Below are 21,253 nucleotides of genomic sequence, written 5' to 3' on the forward strand. Positions count from 1 at the left end.
GCGGATGATGCAATTGAATCCATTTTTACTAGTAATTTCACTGAAGGGTATTTTTTTTTTGAAGGATGGAAAGGCATTTTTACAATCAAGTTCTGTTTTAATTTTCTCCTGGGCTGTAAAGTTAGAAAACCAGGTATACTGAAAGGGTATGTTAATGACACCCTTCTTCCTAATTTTCTACCTATGAATATCTTCACAGTTGTGGGCTTTTGGAAATATATGGCAATTAAATGTCATTGATTTTACTCCATTTTTTTCTGAAGATTTTTCATAATCTCCTTTGGAAAAAGGAGAAAGAATTTGATATAAGGGAAAAGTAACTTTCAAATTCTTCCAGTCAAAGTTATTATTCCCAGCTCTTAATCCTTGTAGGGGAGTAAGGCACCTCCTTTTCTACCAGCTTTCACTGTTGCCACCTACATTTCTATTCCTTTTCATCTTTAATGGTACCTCATCTGATTTATCATTTATCCATTCCTGAGATACCTTCAAGTTCTTAAATTTATGTAATATGTTTTGCTATCCATTTCTTCTAACTCTATGTTTACCCATTTTCATGTGAACAATTAAACATAGTTAAAAAATCTCACTGGATTGCTGGTGAATTTAAAAATAAAAAATGCACAGTCTTATTCTGGCTAATATTGGTAAGTAAAATGAAACAGACATATTTCATGATGTATGCATATTCAGTTTTTGCTAAGACAATATATGTTTGAATATGCAAGAGAGGAAATGTTTTCTCTTAGCTGTGTCCATTACTTAGTTTATTTGAAATGCAATACAGGCTCAATTATGTGTACAAATACCTAGATTTCCTTCATAACCTTCCCACTGGTTAAAGCATTTTTTTTAGTCACTTTTTTCTCAAACTACCCTTTAGTGGTTAAGTGTGTAGTGGAAATAAAATTGGAATATCTTTCACATTTATTATCATTTTCTTTTTTAAATAACCTTCAAATTCATTTTTATTGTTTGAATACTATATATGATCCTGCCATTATGAAATTTTACTGCTTCACTCTTATTGAAATTAGTGCAGTCACTAATGAGATGACTAATGTGCCATTTAATGATCATAATCTAAATTATATTTCTATCCATGTTTTAAACATTTTAAAATATAAATTATGCACATGTTTTCTTTAAAAGTTTCAATATTGTTTATAAGGGGACACTAAAAAGTACCTTCTTTCATAATATATGAATATTTGTTAACTGTCTTCTGATCATTTATTTCCCCCTTCTCAGTTTCCAGTAGTCCTAAATTTCTGTTCGGTGGTCCTTAGAGTTTTAGAGAAACTGCTTCCATCCTGACTCCAGCAACTGAGTAAGTAGGCTAAAATAAATATCTTATTCCATACCCCTAACGTAATTCAGGGATAGTATGTGACTTAAGCTGTTTCAATTACAATAAATAGCAGGTATTCTCCTGGGAGTACTGGGATTGAGAAGCTTAATCTCTCATTATTGTTAGTTTTTTTTTTTTTTTAACAAGTAATATATAATATACAGAAGTATCTGATCTGAAGAGGTAGGGCAGATCACAATGAAGACCAGTACCACATGTATTAGGTCGCATTTGGTTATGATGCATAACATCTCTCAAATATAGTTGCTATACCAACAAAGTTATAATGCTTGCTTTCTTATGTCAGCTTCCATCACTGCCGATCAGTGACAACTCTGTCTTTTTTCCATATGTCTTTTTCATTTGAGGATTTAGACAGAAGAAGCAGTCCCATTTGGGGCATGCAGTTCTCATGGTATAAATAAGAGCTAGTAAGTGAGCCCAACCACTCAAATGCTCAGAACTTATGCTCGGTCATGGCATACTTCACATCCACTCATCTTCCATTAGCCAAAGCAAATCACACAGCTAAACTTAAGATTAATTGGGCAGGGTAACTAGGATATTAATGAGTAAAGTCAATTTTCCTTTATGTCTAGCTAGTATAACTTTTTGGAATTTTGAACCTACCAAGAGATAATGGTTATTAAAAAAGTAAAGTACAGTTAAATGTTATTAAAAGTTAGATTTTAGTTTTAATTACTGGAAGAAGAATGATGTCATTTTAAATAATGATTTGTGTTTACCTTTAATGAGAGAAATATGCAGTAAGGAGTTCTGAAACATCCAGTGGAACTTCTCTAAATTTATCAAATGTTTCTCCAGATGTATATAAGTGTCAGATTAAACTTACAAATTATTTTGCCTCATGTAGGTTTTTTAATTGAAGAATCACTCATTTTCTTCTTCCTTCAAAATTCCTGACATTTGGCAGTTGATAATCCTGTAGAGGAAAACTTACTTTCAGTAAATAATGTACTTGTTTTTCCAGTACAGCAATTGCCTTGCAGCTTCCAACATGTAGATGTGGTGGTGAATGGCACCTATTTAAAGAATGCTTTTATGTTTTTTTATCAACAGATTATGTGAATTAAAATTTTACTTTTTTTTAAGATTTTATTTATTTATTTGATGGAGAGAGAGAAAGTACAAGCAGGCAGAGCAGCAGGCAGAGGGAGAGGGAGAAGCAGATTCCCCGCTGAGCAGAGAGCCCGATGTGGGGCTCGATCCCGGGACCCTGGGATCATGACCTGAGCGGAAGGCAAATGCTTAACACTGAGCCACTCAGGCACCCCCCCCTTTTTTTTTTTTTTTTTGGAGAGAGAGAGAGATTGAGCACAAGTGGGGGTTAGAGGCAGAGGGAGAGGGAGAAGCAGACTCCCTGCTGAGCAGAGAGCCCAATGTGGGGCTCGATCCCAGGACCCTGGGATCATGACCTGAGCTGAAGGCAGACGCCTAACCGACTGAGCTACCCAGGTGCCCCTAAAATTTTATTTTTTTAAATCATATTTTTACTTTTAAAGTGAAAAGAGAAATTGCAATGCAAATCTAAAATTCTTAAGGCATATGCAAGTCCAGACTTAATCTCTTGCTTGTTTAAATATAATTTCCTGAAGCAAGCTCGCCAAATATCTGTCTGAAAATTGTGCCTGAAATTTTGTTATACAAATTAATGACAGAAGCTGTGGAGAAGATGATTTTATTGCTTTATGTATTAGTTTAAAAGGATAACAATTATACAATCAGATGGTAGAAGGTTTGTAATTAGGTAAAAGGTAAAAAGTCATGTAACTAACCAGAAAGTAGAGGCATAAACAGAAGTTGATTCTGCTTAATTTATGATGATGAAGGTATCAGGTGGCTCACATAGCAACGTGAAGGATGAGAACCAGAACTGGGTAAGATCTAAGGAAGCCTGCATAGCCAAGGTCATGCTACAGGAAGTGTTTGCTTAGGATATCGCCACTGTCATAATTATCACTGGGCATGTGACACTGCTGGCCCTGATGCCGTTGGACCCATTTGCTGAACTACACATCTTAGAATGTTTGCTTTATGCCATAGAACCTCTGATCCATTATCTTTATGTCACTCCTCCAAAGTTCACAACTACTAATTGGTTGCATTGTGTCACATGCTTAATTCTAGCTGATACAAAGCATGTCAAGAGAGACACGTTTTCACATATTGTAGTTGTGGAAGGTAATTGCTTGACATACTGGATATTTGCACATTGGGCAGACAAGACAACATACTTGTCTACCACTGTCATTTATAATTTTATCACACAAAAATGGGATCATTAGCATTTTTGTTTCCTTCCAGTCATTTTTATTACAATCAGTACACCAAACAAAAAAAAAGTTTTCTTAAAAAACTCAGTTTGGTAAAACAAATCAAAGAGACAAACGGAGTTATCTGCAACATATATGACAGGCAAATGTTAATGATCTCAATATGTAAAGAAATTTTAAAATCAATGTCAAATATTCCAATTAAAAAATAACAAAGGATCTGAATAAGCAATTCATAAAAGGGAATTAAAGTGGTTATTAAACATGTGAAAATATGTCAACATAACTGGTATCGAAGGATATACATGCAAAACAATGATCTATCACATGTTGCTTGTCAGACTGGCAGATATTAAAAGATTAATAATATTGAGTGTAGGTAAAGGCGTGAAGAAACCAACATTCTTATAGTAAACCGGTATTTCCTAAAAGAAGGTTTGTTAATAAGAGTAAACCATAAAATATGAATGTTTTAACACAGAAGTTCTTTCCTAGGGGTTTATCATAGGGAAAACACTAAATAAATGTCAAAGGACACTAATTATAATATTGTCTACAACAAAGAGTTAGAAATGACCTAAATGCCAAATAAAGAATTAGAGAGAGATAAAGACAGAAAGAAAGGTTTAGAAGTTTATTCCAAGAAAATATACAGTAGTTACTTCCATCTTGTGGGATGTTGAATGAATTTTATTTTCTTCTCTGTATATTTTCCTATTGCTTAAATTTCCTTTATGAACATACGTAATTTTTATAATTAAATAATAATCTTCAAATTTTATTTAGAATTTGGAAGAGATCATTAAAAGAAATAATCCTACATTCTAAATCTGGTTCTGTTTATGTTTCTGAGTCTTTCTGAAGTGAGAGGATAAGGATAGATAATGAACTATTTCCGTGAGCCTTGCAATCTCCACAATATTTACTCTACAGAATGCTTCAAATCCTAGTATGTCTTCTCCAGAAGTAAAGTGTAATGGAATGAGGTAGAATTGAGTGAGGTGGTGTTCAGTTGGAAGTAACTCTCAACTATTTCTTGAGGAGCTTGTATAGTGGTGTGAAAGCAGATATGTTGGCCAGGTGGAGACTATTTGGTGCCTCTTGGGAATGCAACTCTTATAAATTTTTATAGGTGATATTAAATGGCTGCAGAGATTTGAAAGCCAATGTCAATGACAGTTTTTACTTTGAGACACTGCCAGAGGAAGAAGGGTAGAACCCATGATTCCAAAAGGATTTTAAAAGGCCTTAAGTGAGGGGAGGAAATCCAAACAGGTAATAAATATATAAAAAGATTCTAAACCTTATTAGTAATTAGAAAAAATGTGATTTTATTTTATTTTTTCAATTTTTATTTATTTTTTAAGTCATGTCTACACCCAATGTGGGGCTTGAATTCATAATCCCAAGATCAAGATTCCCATGCTCCACTGACTGAGCCAGCTAGGCGAGGTGCCCCAGAAAAATGTGATTTTAGATCACAGTGAGCTATCATAATTTATGCATCAAATTGTCAGAAGTTAAATTGTCAGAAATATGAAGTGTTGGTAAGAATATGAAGCAATGGGACCATTTTTACACTATTGGTGGTTTTAAGCTGGTTACAGACACTGTGGAAAAGAGGTTTAACATAATCTAGGAACATTAAAGATGTACACATCCTTTGATTTTTTACAATTCCACTTCTGTTTGTATACTCTAGAAAAGAACCTTGTATGTGTATGTCATATTTTTTGTAGTAGCCTTACAAACCCCAAATGTCCATCAATCCAAATGTCCATCAATAGTAGAACTTTAATATTTTGGTATATTTATAAAATAGAATACTATATGATATATCCCCTAATATGGATGAACATATACATAAAATAAAGTGAGGGAAGTAAGTCAAAAGGATAGGTGCAATATGATTTAAATTTTATACAATTGAGAATCTGGAAAAAATCAAATTATTATTTAGGGATTCATAAATAGCAAAATAGAAAAACAAATTATTCATAGAAATCAGAAGAATGGTTATTGCTAGTGGGAAGGAAGAGAAATGTAATTAGGGAGGGACACAGGTTACTAAGACACTGACAATATTCTGTTTCTAAAACTGCCTTGGTTATAATTGTTTTGTAATTGTATGCTTTATATACATTACTGAAATATATTTTAAAATTAAAAACATTTAAAATAAAGCTGTGGGGGAAAAACACAATAATTATTTCTATATACTCCTCTCAAGCAATTACCTCCCACAGCTTTTCTTTATCTGGTACTGATGGTTCCTAGTAGATGTAAAAGGGTTGTGTGTTGGAGTGAAGGAAACTGCTTTAAGTTAGAGGAGAATGGTACAGCTAATATACTCTCAGACAGTCCCTCAACTCATTTGAGAAATGGATAACTAAAATTCTCAGTCTCTAATATCGGAGAACACATGTGAGAGGCAAAAACAAGACTGAAGTTATAAAACCTTTGCCAGATAAAATCAAGAAAAGATATTGAGGGTATTTATTCTACTGTTGTTTGGTGGAGTGTTCTGTAAATGTCAATTTGATCCAATATGTTGATGACATTGTTTAGTTCTCCTATATCCTTACTGTATTTCTGTATATATATCATTGAGAGAGAAGTGTTGAAATCTCCAACTATAATTGTGGATTTATCTATCCTTTTAATTCTGTCAGTTTTTGTTTCATGTCTTTTGTAGTTCTGTTGTTAGGAGCATACACATGCAGGATTGGTGTATCTTCTCGGTGAACTAAAACTTTTATCATTATACAGTGTCCCTTTTTGTCCTTGGTAACTTCTTTGCTATTAAGATTACTTCATCTGATTTTAATATAGCCACTTTGATTAGTAGTTGATAGTTATCTTTATACATTCTTTTACTTTTAACCCACCTATATTATTATATCTGAAGTGAGTTTTTTATAGGCAGCATAGAGATGGGTCATGTTTATCCATTCTGACAATCTGTCTTTTAATTGCATACTTAGATCATTTAGATGTAATTTTTGATATGTTTGTACTTAGGTCTATCACTTTTTTGTTTTATGTTTATTCCTTCTGTTTTCATTCCTCTGCATTACCTTTCTTGCCTTCTTTTGGGTTATTTGAAATTTTTTAGCATTCATTTATCTTTTGTGATTTTGACTATATATCTCTGAATTGTTTTTTTTAGTGGTTGCTCTAGTGATTATAAAATATTTACTTTTCATTTTACTTAGAATCCATATTTTACTACTTCAGTTGGAATATAGGCTCTTACCATATTATTGCCCCCCATGAAGGCTATAGATTGCTTATATATCTACATAAATTCAGAATATCTTTATTTCACCTTCATTCTTGCAGGATATATTCACTGGATATAGAAATCTGGGCTGACAGTTATTTTCTTTCAGAACTTTAAAACATGCCTTTGTTTTTTTTTATTTTTTATTTTTTTATTTTTTGGTTTGCATGGTTTCTGATAGAAAAATCCCCTCTATCTGAGTCATTGTTCCATTGATGTGTTGTTTTCTCTGGCTGCCTTCAGATTTTTTCTTTTGTCTTTACTGTATAATGGTTTGATTATGACATATATGGATATGGATTTCTTTGGGTTCATCCTCTTTTAGGCTCACTCAGCTTCTTGAATCTATAAAGACCTTTTGCTTAACTTGAGATGTTTTTGACAATTATTTCTTCAAATATTTTTTCAGCTCTGCACATTCTCCTCTCTGTAACTCTGATGACACCAGTGTTAAACATTTTTTTTATTGTCCCATAGTTTCTGTGGCTCTGCTCATTTTTTAAAACTTGATTGAATAATTTATGTTGATCAGTCTTCAGGTCTACTGACTCTTATCTGTCATCTCCATTCTTGCTATTGAGTCCATTCACTGATTTTTTTCTTCAGTTATTATATTTTCAATTCTAAAGTTTCCATTTAATTCTTCTTTATATCTTCTGTTGCTTTGCCAAGACTTTCTATTTTAAAACTCATTTTAAGAGTGTTCAAGATTGCTAATTCAAGCATTTTATAAAGGAAAATCTCTGTGAGATTATTTCAGCATCTGTGTCATCTCATTTTTGGCATCTGTAGTTTGTCTTTTCCCTTATGAGTAGGGCTTTTCCTGGTTCTTCCTATGCGAATTAATTTTGGATTGCATTCTAGACATTTGGAATATTATAAGACTCTGGATCATATTTAATCCTATTGAGAGTATTGAAACTTATGTTTTAGCAGAAAATCAACCTGCTGATGTTCAGGCCACATGTTCTGCTTTGCCTTCTCTGTGTTTCTAATAGCAGTTCAGTTTTTGAAGGTTTTGTAATGCTTTTTGGATATTTTTTGTGTTTGTACCATCCAGTGTTCATCTTGGAACTTAGAACTTGGATGGTGGTCTGCCCATTATTTAGGTCTCAGTTTTTGTTATTCTGATTAGGATAAGAGTCACCCTGTGCAGCTGGGAATGAGCCTTGATGTTCACAGACAACATTTTGGGTTGTTCTTTTAATCTTTTTTTTTTTTTTTTTTTTTAGTTCAGGCCAGAAATTTGGTATTGCAGATACTCACTGCACACTTCAGTTTTTGAGCCTGCATTCAATACCAAGTGATGTGAGGACAGAAAGAAGAAAAAGGTAGTGAGGGTTAACCCCGACTCACTTGGAACCACAGCTTTACCAAACAGAGAGGAAAGTCCACCTCTTTCAGAATTTTTTTGTTTTTTATTTTTTTAATTCCAGTATACTTATCATACAATGTTATATTAGTTTCAGGTGTGCAATATAGTGATTCAGCTATTATGTATGTTATTCAGTGCTCATCACGATAAGTGTACTCTTAATCCCCTTCACCTAAACCTCTCTATAGTTATGAGTCTCTTTTTTGGTTTGTCTCTTTTTCTCTTTGTTCATTTGTTTTGCTTCTTAAATTCCATATATGAATAAAATAATTATGGTATTTGTCTTTCTCTGACTTATTTCACTTAACATTATACCTTCTTCATCCATATTATTGCAAATGGCAAAATTTCATTATTTTTTATGGCTGAGTAATATTCTATTGTATATATGTACCACTTCTTCTTTATCTGTTCATCTATTGATGCACACTTAGGTTGCTTCCATAATTTGCCTATTTTAAGTAATGTGATAAACATAGGGCTGTATATATCTTTTTGAATTAGTGTTTTCATATTCTTAAGGTAAATACTCAATAGTAGAATTACTGCATCATATGGTTCTACTTTTAAATTTTTGAGGAAACTCTATACTGTTTTCGAGAGTGGTTGCACCAATTTGCATTCCGAACAACAGTGCAGAAGGGTTCCTTTTTCTCCACATCCTCACCAACACTTGTTTCTTGTGTTTTTGATTTTAGCCATTCTGACAGGTGTAAGGTGATAACTCATTGGGTTTTGATTTGTATTTTCCTGAGGCTGAGTGTTGTTGAACATCTTTTCATGTATCTGTTGGCCATCTCTGTGTCTTCTTTAGAGAAATGTCTGTTCATGTCTTCTCATTTTTAATTGCATTATTTGTTTTCTTTGGTGTTGAGTTATATCAGTTCTTTATATATTTTGGATAATAACTCTTTATCAGATATGTCATTTGCAAATATCTTCTCCTATTTGGTACATTGTCTTTCAGTTTTGTTTATTGTTTCCTTGCTGTGTGGGAACATTTTATTTTGATGTAGTCCCAATATTTATTTTTGCTTTTGTTTTCTTGCTTCCAGAGACATATCTAGAAAACTATTGCTATGGCTGATGTCAGAGAAATTACTGCTTGTGCTGTCCTCTAGGTATTTCATGGTTTCAGTTCTCACATATAGGTCAAATCCATTTTGAGTTTATTATGGTGTATAATATAAGAAAGTGGTCCAGTTTCATTCTTTTGCATGTCGCTGTCCACTGTTGAAGATGAAATGACCATATAATCATGGGTTTATTTCTGGCTCTGTATTCTGTTCCATGGGTCTATATGTCTGTTTTTGAGCCAGTACCATATTGTTTTGATTACTACAGCCTTGTACTATATCTTGAAATCTGGGATTGTGATACCTCCCAGTTTTGTTCCTTTTAAAATTGCATTGACTATTTGGGGTCTGTTATGGTTCCATACAAATTTTAAGATTTTTTTTCTAGTTCTATGAAAAATGCTGTTGGTATATTGATAGTGATTGTATTAAATCTGTAGATTGCTTTGGGTAGTATGGATATTTTAACAATATTTATTCTTCCAATCTATGAGCTATTTTTATTATCTTTCCATTTGTATGTGTAGTCTTCAATTTCTTTTATCAGTGTTAGTTTTCAGAGGACAGGTCTTTCACCTCCTTGGTTAAGTTCCTAGGTATTTTCTTGTTATTGTTATTATTATTATTATTAATTTTTAGTATTTTGCAATTGTAAATGGAATTGATTTCTTAATTTCTCTTTCTGCTACTTCATTATTACTGTATAGAAATGCAACAGATTTCTATATATTGATTTTGTATCCTGTGACCTTACTGAATTCATTGATCAGGTCTAGTAATTTTTTTGGTGGAGTCTTTAGGGTTTTCTATAGTTTCATGACATCTGAGATAGTGGAAGTTTTACTTCTTCCTTTCCAATTTGGATGCCATTCATTTCTTTTTGTTGTCTTATTGCTGTGGCTCGGACCTCCAATATTATTGAATAAAAGTGGTAAAAATGGACATCCCTGTCTAGTTCCTGATCTTAAGGGAAAAGCTCTCAGTTTTTCAACTCTGGGCATGATGTTAACTGTGGGTTTTTCATATATGGCCTTTATTATGTTGAGGTATGTTTCCTCTAAACCTACTTTGTTGAGGGTTTTTATCAGGAATGGATGTTGTACATTGTCAAATGCTTTTTCTGCATCTATTGAAATGATATATTTTTTTAATCCTTTCTCTTGTTGATGTGATGTATCTACGTTGATTGATTTGTGAATATTGAGCCACCCTTGCATCTCAGGAATAAATCCCACTTGATTGTAGTGAATGATTTTTTTTTAATCTGTTGTTGAATTTGTTTGCTAATATTTTTATGTGGACTTTTGCATTTACATTCATCAGAGATATTGGCCTGTAGTTTTTGTTTGTTTTGTTTTGTTTTTTTGGTAGTGTTTTTATCTGATTTTGTTATCAGGATCATGCTGGCCTCACAGAATGAATTTGGAAAAATTCCTTTCTTTTCTATTTTTTGAAATAGTTTGAGAAGAATAGGTATTAACTTTTATTTAAATGTTTGGTAAATTTTCCCTGTGAAGCTGTCTGGTCCTGGACTTTAGTTTTGTTAGGTGTTTTTTTTTTTTTTTTTGATTACTGATTCAATGTTATTGCTGGTAATCACTCTGTTCAAATTTTTCTATTTCTTTGTGATTCAGTTTTGAGAGATTATATGTTTCTAACAATTTATCCATTTCTTCTAGGTTGTCCAGTTTGTTGGCATATGATTTTTCATAACATTCTCTTATAATCCTTTATATTTCTGTGGTGTCAGTTGTTATTTCTCTGTCATTTCTGATTTTGAGTCCTTTCTTTGTCTGACTTTTTTTTTTTTTTTTTTTTGATGAGTCTAGCTAAAGGTTCTTCAGTTGTTGATCTTTTCAAAGAACCAGTTCTTGGTTTCAGTGCTCTATTCTATTGTTTTTGTTTGTTTGTTTTTAGTTACTATTTTATTTCTAGTTTAATCTTTATTATTTCATTCCTTCTACTGATTTTGGAATTTGTTCTTTTTCTGGCTCCTTTAGGTATAAGGTTAGATTGTTTATTTGAGATTTTATTGCTTCTTGAGGTAGGCCTGTATTGCTATAAACTTCCCTCTTAGAACAGTGTTTGCCAAAGATTCAGGAACACTGTGTTTTCATTTTCAATCGTCTCCATGTTTTTTTTTTATTTCCTCTTTGATTTTTTGGCTGATGCATTTGTAGTTTAGTAGCATATTATTTCCTCCATGTATATTTGTGTTCTTTCCAAATTGTTTTTTGTAAATGATTTTCAGTTTCATAGTGTTGTGATTGGAAAAGATGCATGGAATGACTTCAATCTTTTAAAATTTTTTGAGGCTTATTTTGTGGCCTAACGTGATGTATTCTGGAAAATGTTCCATGTGCACTTGAAAAGGATGTGTATTCTGCTGTTTTGGGATGAAATTTTCTGAATATATCTGTTACATTCACCTGGTCTGAGGTATCATTCTTGTTGATTTTTTGTTTGGATGATCTGCTCATTTATGTTAGTGGGGTGTTAATGTTCCCTACTGTTATTTTATCACTATCAATTACTCCCTTTATGCTTGTTTTTAACTGCTTTAAATATTTGGGTGCTCCCACGTTGGTTCATAAATATTTACAATTGTTAAATCATTTTGTTGTGTTATCCCCTTAATGATTATATAGTGTCCTCCTTTGTTCTCTTGTTACAGTCTTTGTTTTAAAGCCTATTTTGTCCAATATAAGTATTGTTACCCTGGCTTTCTTTTCACATCCGTTTGCATGATAAATGCTTGTACATCCCTTCATTTTCAATCTGCATGTGTCTTTAGGTCTGAAATGAGTCTCTTGTAGGCAGCATATCGATGGGTCTTGCTTTTGTAGCCATTCTGTCACTGTATATCTTTTGATTGGAGTGTTTAGTCCATTTTCATTCAAAGTAATTGATGATAGGTATGTATTTATTGTCATTCCATTACTTGCTTTATGGTTCTTTTTGTGAGTCTTATTTGTTCCTTTCTTCTCTTGCTCTTTTCTCTCATGGTTTGTTGGCTTTCTTTAGTGATATACTTATTTCCCTTTCTCTTTATTTTTTGCATTTCTTTTACCAGTATTTGATTTGTGGTTACTATTAGATTTATATATAATATCTTATCCATATAGCAGTTTATATTAAGTTGATGGTGGCTTAAGTTTGAAACCATTCTTTACTCCTCTCCCTGCCATGTTTTAGATATACAGTGTTAATACTTTACATCCTTTTATTTTGTGAATCCCTTGACTGATTTTTATAGATATAATTTTACTGCTTTTGTGCTTCCTACTTTTCTTACTTCTACTTATGGTCTTTCCTTTTCACTTAGAGTCCCTTTTAACATTTCTTGTTTAGTGGTGATGAATTCTTTTAGCTTTTGTTCATCTGGGAAACTCTTTGTCTCTCCTTGCATTCTGATTGATAGCCTTGTTGGATAGAGTATTCTTGGTTGCAGGTTCTTTTCCTTCAGCACTTTGAATATCTCATGCCAGTCTCTTCTGGTCTGCAAAGTTTCTGCTGAAAAATCCACTGATAGCTCTGTGGGGTTTCCCTTGTATGTAATTGGTTTGTTTTATTTTTTCTTGCTGATTTTACTTTATTTCATTTTTTAAAAAGATTTATTTATTTATTTTATATAGAGAAAGTGTGCATGCATGCCAGTGGGGGAGGGGCAGAGGGAGAGAATTTTCAAGCAGACTCCCTGCTGAACTGGAGCTTGATGTAGGACTCAGTCCCATGACCCATGAGATCATGACTTGAATCAAAATCAAGAGTTGGACGCTCAACTGACTTAGCCACCCAGGCGCCCCATTTTGCTGCTTTTAAAATTCTTTATCTCTACTTTTTGCCATTTTAGTTACTCTGTGTCTGGTGAGGACCTCCTTGGGTTGATTTGTTGGAGTCTCTGTGCTTCCTGGATCTGGGTTTCTGTTTCCTTCCCCAGATTCAGGAAGTTTTCAGCTTTATTTCTTCAAATAATTTGTCTACCCCCATTCTCTCTCTTCTTATTCTGGGATCCCTATAATGTGACTGTTACTATGCTTGATGGTGTTGCTGAGTTCTCTTAACCTATTTTAATTTTTTTAATCATTTTTTTTTAAGATTTTATTTATTTATTTGATAGAGAGATACACAGCAAGAGAGGGAACACAAGCAGGGGGAGTGGGAGAGGGAGAAGCAAGCTTCCTGCTGAGCAGAAAGCCTGATGCAGGGCTGGATCCCAGGACCCTGGGATCATGACCTGAGCAGAAGGCAGACGCTTAACGACTAAGCCACCCAGGTGCCCCTTTTTTATCATTTCTTTTTCTTCATCTCTGATTGGTTCTTTTTTATGTTTTCTCTCTTTTTGTTGAGGGTCTAACTGAGGTCCTCCACTCTTTTCTCAAGTCCAGTGAATATCTTTATGACCATTACTTTAAATTCTCTATCAGTCATATTAGTTATCTTTGTTTCATTTAGCTCTCTTGCTGTGATTTTGTCCTGTTCTTTCATTTGGGACATATTCCTCTGTTTCCTCATTTTCTCTAACTCTGTGTCTGTTTCTCTGTGTTAGGAAAGTCAGCTATATCTGCTGTTCTTATGAAGAAGAGGTCCTCTAGTCCCTTGCAGTGCAATGTTCCCTGTTCATCAGAACCCAGCACTTTAGATGTGTCTCCTGTGTGTATTCCATGAACCCTACTATTGTGGCTAAGCTGGGTTTTTCAGTTTAATCTGCCTTGGCTCTCTTTGCCTGTTCTGGGTGGAGTTTCATTCCTGTGTTGTTAATTTGCCAGGTATTTTTTATATTTAATTAAATGGAAGAATTCATACATAATAGTTGTGTTAGAAAATCTTGATTATTTTGTAGAAGTAAAAAACTGACATTGGTTTCTTGTTCTATAATAGACAACATCTCATATCCATTCATTATAAGAAAGCCGAATCATAGGCAGAGGAAAAGATTTTGTTTTTTTCATTTTGGAAATATATATACCTTCACTTCATCCATTTTATATATCCAGTGCAGAGGTACAAATTAAAGAAGAGTTGAGAAACATTGTATATTTGTGCCTTTGTATTAGAATCTTGTCAGTTTACACTTGGGATTCATGTAGGGATCAGTGATGAGACTAGGTTAGTGTTAACTGTCTCAGTTTAAATAATTAATCAGCTGTGGGGTCCCTTAAGTTTTATGCTTAGCTCATCTCAGGGGTCTTCAAATTTATGGATCTATCTTCTAATTTTTGCGGCAAACCATCTCATTAATACTGATTATACATTATTTGGTAAAGACTCTTTATTATGAGTTATAGTTGCTTGGTTAGATAGAGAGTAACCTTGGTCTGATATATTTTTTTTAAGTTCCTAAGTTACTGTTGAAGGAAGAATTTGATCAAGTGCTCAGACATCTTTGAAGATAGAGGAATGGTTACAAACTAACTGCTAATTATTTTTTCCAATATTATTTTGTTTCTCTTGATTTTTTTTTTTCTTTCAATGGGAACAGATTACCTTAAAATTCTTAATATTAGTACCCAATATTTCACTAATAATGGAGCTGATAAATAATAATTGTTTACTATTACTGATTTATAGAAATCCTAAAAACAGAAACAGGGTAAAATATAGATTGCTTCCTAGTATATTTAAAATAGCATAATACTGGCAAGTCAAGTGAAATAGACAGCCCTTATATAGATCCAAATATATGTGGGGATTTAAAGGATACAAGTTTCATCTCATAATTAGTGTAGAATAATATATTCCTTAAATGACAGTGGGATAATTATCCAGTTGAGAACAAAGAATATGGCTTTTTAAGTTCTCTACACCAAAACAAGTTTCAGGTAAGTTAAACATTTACTTGTATACAATGAAATCACAAAGTATTGTAAGAAAATGATTTTTCTTTAATACTTATGTAGTGTGAAAGGCTTATCAAGTCATAATGTGAAACACAGAAGTAATTTTGAAAAGTTAAAAACTAAACCATATGGCAGTTAAAAATTCTATATGGCAGCAACAACAAAGAAATGAAGCAAGGCAAATTTCAAACTTGGAGAAATGTGTCACAAATATAAAACCTCTGTAATTCAAAGACCTCTTAAAAAATCAGTTTAAAAAGGCACCTCAATAGGAAAATATGGAGAAGACAGAATCTGACAATTTGTAGAAGTAATTTAAATGACTGTCAAGTATTAAAGTACAAATTCACTAGTTAAAAAAAACAACCCTTGAATTGAGATAAACTTTTTACCTATCATGTTGATACAAATTCAAAGATTGAGAATGTTCATTTTGGGGTAAAGATATAGGCAAATGGATGTAGTAATTTGATGTTGGTTGAGGTATAATTCATTATCATTTTTGGAGGACAATTTGGCAGTATGTTTAATCTGAAAATTTTCATATTTTTTTCACCAGCAATTCTACTTTAAGGAATGAATCTTATAGAAATTCTCTCATTACTGCCCTCCCAGATTTGTACATTGCAATAAATATACACTGCAGTATATTTTATAACAGCCAAAATTATAAGTAAATTAGATCAGTCAGAAAGAGACTAGTTAAACAAATTGTGGTACAACTACTAAGAGCATGTTAGTAACTAATGCAACTGTTAAAAATAATAAGGTAGCTTGAAATGCTTGAAAGTGTGAAAAACAGGCCAGTAATAATTGAAATGAAAAAAAAGGTGCAGAGCAACTTCTGAAAAGATTGCAAATATGTAAAATTAGAGAAAGGTATATAAATTTATCTAGATAGATAAATATGTACCAAAATATTAAAAGTTTTTACTTCTGGAGAGTAAGGTTGCAATAGACGTACTTTTGTTTTTTTTTACTTTTTCTATTTCTGTATTGCTTAAATTTTTATAGCAAACATAGATTAGTTTCATAAGAAAATACAAAGGGGATGAATTGGAAAGATGAATGGCTTGTTGCCTCTGGGAGTGTTACAGAGCTCTGTCTTATGCCTTTATACTGTTGAAAAATGTTACCAACTAGTTGAATGAAGTCATAAAGGAGAAGCTTGTCATGTTTTCAGATGGAAAAAAAATTGGGAAGGATATTTAAGATAGCTGATTGAATCAAGTTTCAACCTCCATAGAGCTGGAATATTGGGTTGAAACTAACAAAAACTTAACAAGGATAAATATTATTTACTCTTTTTAGGCATAAAGAATTGATTAATTCAAGATACGGGGATACCTGGTTTGTACTTCACGTGGAAAAGATTTAGTTTCCGTGAGCTCCATATGAACTGAAGATGTGATACCCTTGCAATTTTAGATTATCCAGGTTTTAGGAGTTGTTGTGCTGCTCTGTTTTGGTATATTTGGATTATTAGTTCTGTTAAGTGTGCTATACTTTTTAGAGAAACATTGTAAGTAGTGTGCATCCAAAGGACAGGGGTTAAGATGGTGAAGGATGTATAAACCCTGCCATAAATTAGGAGTTCTTCAACTTAGAGAAGAAAGAATTAAGGGGAGACAGGATGGTTGTATTGAAATATTTGGAGGTTGTCTTGTGACAATATTTTCCTTTGCAGATTTGGAGAGCAGATACAGTACCAATTAGAGAACCAACAATGTGAGTTTGTCTTGGATAATAAAAACTCCCAGTTCTTGAACATTGAGCAAAAAACTAGATAATGTAGTTGCAAATGGCAAGATTTCATTCCTTTTGATGGCTGCATAATATTCCATTGTATATATATACCACATCTTCCTTATCCATTCATCTGTTGATGGACATCTTGGCTCTTTCCATAGTTTGGCTATTATGGACATTGCTGCTATAAACATCGGGGTGCATGTACCCCTTTGGATCCCTCCATTTGTATCTTTGGGGTAAATACCCAGTAGTGCAATTGCCGCAACAGTGAATCATGGAACACTACATCAAAAACTAATGATGTAATGTATGGTGATTAACATAACATAATAAAAAAAAAGAGACTCTGGACTCCAGGAAACAAACTGAGGGTTACAGAAGGGAGGTGGGTGGGGGGATAGGGTGACAGGGTGATGGGCATTAAGGAGGGCACGTGATGTGATGAGCACTGGGTGTTAGCATGCAACTAATGAATCATTGAACACTACATGAAAAACTAGTGTTGTACTATATGCTGGCTAAAAAAATAAAAATTAAATTAAAAAATTATAAAAAAAAACCCCAAAAAACTAAATAACGTACACAGACGCAATACAATGTATTCTTTACTTGGGTAGGATGTTGACTTAGGTATTTTCTAATATTAAAAAAAAAAAAAAGGTCTAAGATTCTAGGATAATAATTATAGATTATTTTCATATATAAGTTGAATAAGTAGTTAAACCTATAAGGATTTTAAACCCACACATTTTACAGAGATCTATGACTGTATCAGAAAATTATAATAAGACTTTTACCAAATGATTGGTTTAAAATTATTTTTTCTTGAACTTTTCAAAATAAAGAATAAAATACAATTGGAATAAAGTTCAAAGATGTTTTAATTTATATACATATCTGATAGAACTGTTTTTGAAGAATAAGCTCTGCACAGATGGGGACTGTCTTCTGTATCCCATGTATACAGGATAGTTCCTGAGACATAGTAGGTGCTCAATTTTATTTTATTGTTATTTTTTTTTTTTGGAAAGAATAAAAAAGGAGGGACCTCAGTATCAGAATCAAGAATAGAGTTATAGAGGGATGGGATAGATTTGGTAACGGGGGGAGGGGATATGCTGGAAAGGCCAAGATTAGAAATCTAGGCACATCCATATATCAGGTAAATAATTTATATCAGAATATAGAAAATTTGGGCATTAGTATTTGTTTGTTTGTTTTTATTGAGAGCAAGAGCAAGAGCAAGTGGGGGCAGGGGCAGAGGGAGAAGAGGAGAGAGAATCTTAAGGAGGCTCCATGCTCAGCACAGACGAGTGGCTCATTCTCAGTGTTTGCCTTTATACTGACAATTTCTTTATGAATTGCCCCTTATCCTCTCTTGTATGTTGAGTTTGGATGTTTAAATTTTGAATGTTTAAAAACTCTGGTTATAGCTCCATTTAACTGACTGTTTTGCCTAGTCAACCTAGGGATGGAGAAGAAAAATCTCTTTTTTTAAGTATTATTTATTTATTTATTTATTTATTTATTTATTTTTAAAGATTTCATTTATTTATTTGGGGGGGAGAGAGAGAGAGAGAGAGAGAAAGCACAAGCAGGGGGAGGGGCAGAGGGAGAGGAAGAAGCAGACTCCCTGCTGAGCAGGGAGCCTGATGCCAGGCATGATTCCAGGGGCTCGATCCCAGGACCTTGAGATCATGACCTAAGCCGAAGGCAGGCATTTAACCAGCTGAGCCACCCAGGCACCCCTATTTTTATGAGGTATAATTAACATGTAGTGTTATATTAGTTTTAGGTATACAATATAATCATCAAACAATTTTATACATTACTCAGTGATCATCATGGTTAGTGTACTCTTAATCTCCTTTATCTGTTTCACTCATTCCCCCTACCCACCTCTCCTTTGGCAGCCACCAGTTTGTTTTCTGTATTTAATAGCAATGTAATAGGATAGACGGTAGCTACACTTGTGGTGAACATAGATAGTATAATGTATAAACTTGTCAAATTACTAAGTTGTAAACCTGAAACTAACATTGTGTATCAACTATATTCAATGTAAAAAAATGTTTAAAAAATCTGTTTTTTGTCTCTTTTTTCTTTGTTCGTTTTGTTTCTTAAATTTTACATACAAGTGAAATCATATGGTATTTGTTTTTCTGTCTTTAATGGATAGCGAGGCAAGTGGTTTAATTCTTAATCCCTTGAACTTGAACACTTCCAACATATCCAGGGTTCTTTCTCTCAAACAGTTCATTTGCCTGACCATGTTTATGTATTGGGTATTTTGCGTGGGATCCTTTCCCCTTTTAATCCTCATGGTCTTCGTTTCAATTATTATTTTCATCCCTCTAGGACTCCTCCATTTCCAACAGAATATAAGCATTCTCAGGTCTTTCCACTTTAGATTAGAAAAACACATCCATCTCATTTTCCTTCCTGAAACACCTATTTAAATGTTGCTCCAATTCTTTGTGTCTTCCTCAATTTCTTTCCTGAGTATTTTACAGTTTTCTGAGTACAGATTTTTTGCCTCTTTGGTTAGATTTATTCCTAGGTATCTTATGGTTTTGGGTGCAATTGTAAATGGGATCGACTCCTTAATTTCTCTTTCTTCTGTCTTGGTGGTGGTGGTTAGGAGTACCACTGATTTCTGTGCATTGATTTTATATCCTGCCACTTTACTGAATTCCTGTATGAGTTCTAGCAGTTTTGGATTCATGAAGGAAGGTTAGCTTTGATGGAAAAAAGAACAACAATATAGCTTCTAGTCATCTCTACTTCTTCATTGCTCATTCAGTCCTCTACTCATGTCAGTCTGGGGTTTGTTTTCACACCCTTGAAATTCTCGCTATGGAACCAAACGGCATCTAGGTTGTTAAGTTTGGTAGACCCTTCTCAGTTCTTTTACAGATTTCTAAAGAGTGGTTCAGTTACATCTACAATACAACTGTTTTCATTCTATTCCTAAGAATTTCTTTTATCCAATTGTATCAATAGCTTCAAACTTGTTTCCTTGCTACTAGTCTTGTGACCTCCAGTCTGTCCTACAGACTCTTGCCAGAGTCATCTCTGAAAACATGTTTGGTCATTTCAGTGCTGATTAAAAACCTCTGATGTTTTAATGATCAAATTTAAGCTCTCTGGCCAATAAAATTAGCCTTTCAGTATCTGGCCCTTTCCTCATATCCCTAGTCTCATCTTCTTTATACCACTTTATACACATGTGCCTAAATGTGCCAAGCTGTCAGTTCTGTATATTTGTATATCTTGTTCACTCTGTCTAGAGTGTTCCTCTGCTTTTTCTATGCCTGGTTAACTTCTGAATATTGCTGTGAACTCAGGTCAACTTTCATCTCTTTTGCATTGCCTTAATCTCTGTCCCTCCCTATAATCCATTGTAGGTAGTGCTTCTCTGGGCTTCTAAGGTATCTTGTGTGTACTTCCATCACAGCATTCATTTCTGTATATTTGTTTATTTGTTTAAGTCTTTCTTTTAGAGGACAAGAATCATGCTTTTTGGTTTCTCTGTCTTTAGTCAATCCTTAGGACTTGCTCATATAGAGCAGGCATGACTCATAGAAGGAGATGGTATAATTCTTTAAGTGAATGAATTAAAGGATGAGCTTATTGTTCTCTAGTATGAAATTATGACTGATTTATTATTTATTATGATCTGCTTCTAGAGGGTCATCATAGTAAGGATTGATTTGTCAGTGTTCTAGTTTAAGACAAACTTTTGTCCTCAACTCAAACCTATTTTGTATATATACTACTTCTTAGTGAAACTGCCCCCAAGTTTACCATGCTCTGCTACTTAATAACCTACAGAAATCCTCAGTTGCGAGATGGCATTTCAGCTTCTGAGTTACTATATGCACGTTGTTTAATTAAACCTCTCTCATATTTTGCCCCAGCATGAGTCTCTGGGCAGAGACAGAATTTATTTGGATGTATGGTATATAATTCAGGATCAAATTCAGCGACATTTAACTAAAACTTAATAGTGTCTTAAAATGTTTAAAATGAGAGAAATGTATTTTTTTCTCTCATGTCAAAGAACCTGATTTATGAGCTGCTTAAGATAGATATGGTGATTCTACAAAATCAAGGACCCAGACTCTCTTTAGTTCATGACTTCCTTATCTCTAGGCATGGCCCTACATGGTTACTAGAGTTCTAGTTATCATCAATATCTTTTGGGCTGCAGAATGGAGGCAGGACCACAAGAAGAGCATGGCCCTACCATAAAGAAATCCTCCTGGAAGGTCTATAGGGT

The 21,253-nt window shown here is 33.4% G+C and overlaps 1 long non-coding RNA gene across 1 annotated transcript in view; it reads left to right on the plus strand.

The window, feature by feature from the left end:
* Positions 1-1,249: 1,249 nt before the first annotated feature.
* Positions 1,250-21,253, plus strand: part of LOC118536184 (uncharacterized) — a 351,851-nt gene continuing 331,847 nt past the window's right edge. The window contains exon 1 of the long non-coding RNA XR_013440645.1: positions 1,250-1,330. This is a non-coding gene — a long non-coding RNA (uncharacterized LOC118536184). The remainder of the gene's footprint in view (positions 1,331-21,253) is intronic.

The sequence above is a fragment of the Halichoerus grypus genome, chromosome 8 (assembly GCF_964656455.1).
Source record: "Halichoerus grypus chromosome 8, mHalGry1.hap1.1, whole genome shotgun sequence".
NCBI classification, from domain to species: Eukaryota; Metazoa; Chordata; class Mammalia; order Carnivora; family Phocidae; genus Halichoerus; species Halichoerus grypus.